The sequence below is a fragment of the Corvus brachyrhynchos genome, unplaced genomic scaffold, assembly GCF_000691975.1.
Source record: "Corvus brachyrhynchos isolate BGI_N302 unplaced genomic scaffold, ASM69197v1 scaffold365, whole genome shotgun sequence".
In the NCBI taxonomy this organism is placed as follows: domain Eukaryota; kingdom Metazoa; phylum Chordata; class Aves; order Passeriformes; family Corvidae; genus Corvus; species Corvus brachyrhynchos.
The window spans coordinates 566,977-567,405 of NW_008239544.1; the positions used below are offsets into that span (position 1 = coordinate 566,977).

Sequence of the window (429 nt, forward strand, 5' to 3'; positions counted from 1 at the left end):
TCATTCAATGACTCAACGAGGTTTGTCAGAGTTAAAAAATGATGCTCTTTGCTCAAACTATTCGGGATATTTGCGTCATCCCAGAACTTTCAGAGGAAAGTCGTTGCCATTCCCATTCCTCCCTCCCGGGGCTGAAGCTTCCCCCGGGCCCCCGCTGCTCCCGGGTTCCCCCCCGGCTGCGCTTTGCCGCTGTCACCGCCTGCGACGGTGCCACCTCTGCCGGGAAAGTGGCGCCTGTGCCCCGGCGGCCCCAGCCCTGGCAGAGAAGGAGTTATTCCAGCCCCTCCTTTCCCCCCTCCCTCGACTTCAGCTGCAGAAAATATGAAGTGAGGATGGATCCGCTCATCTGCTGAGCAGAGGAGTTGCTTTGATGTCGGTCCTGCTGTCGGTCCTTCCTTTCCTCCTTCCCCTCCTTCCCCCCCTCCACCC

General features: G+C 59.2%; 1 long non-coding RNA gene across 1 annotated transcript in view; it reads left to right on the top strand.

Annotated features, from left to right (window-relative positions):
* LOC108448455 overlaps positions 1–429 on the top strand; it is a 168,656-nt gene that overhangs the window by 141,312 nt on the left and 26,915 nt on the right. The gene's annotated exons all lie outside the window — the stretch shown is intronic.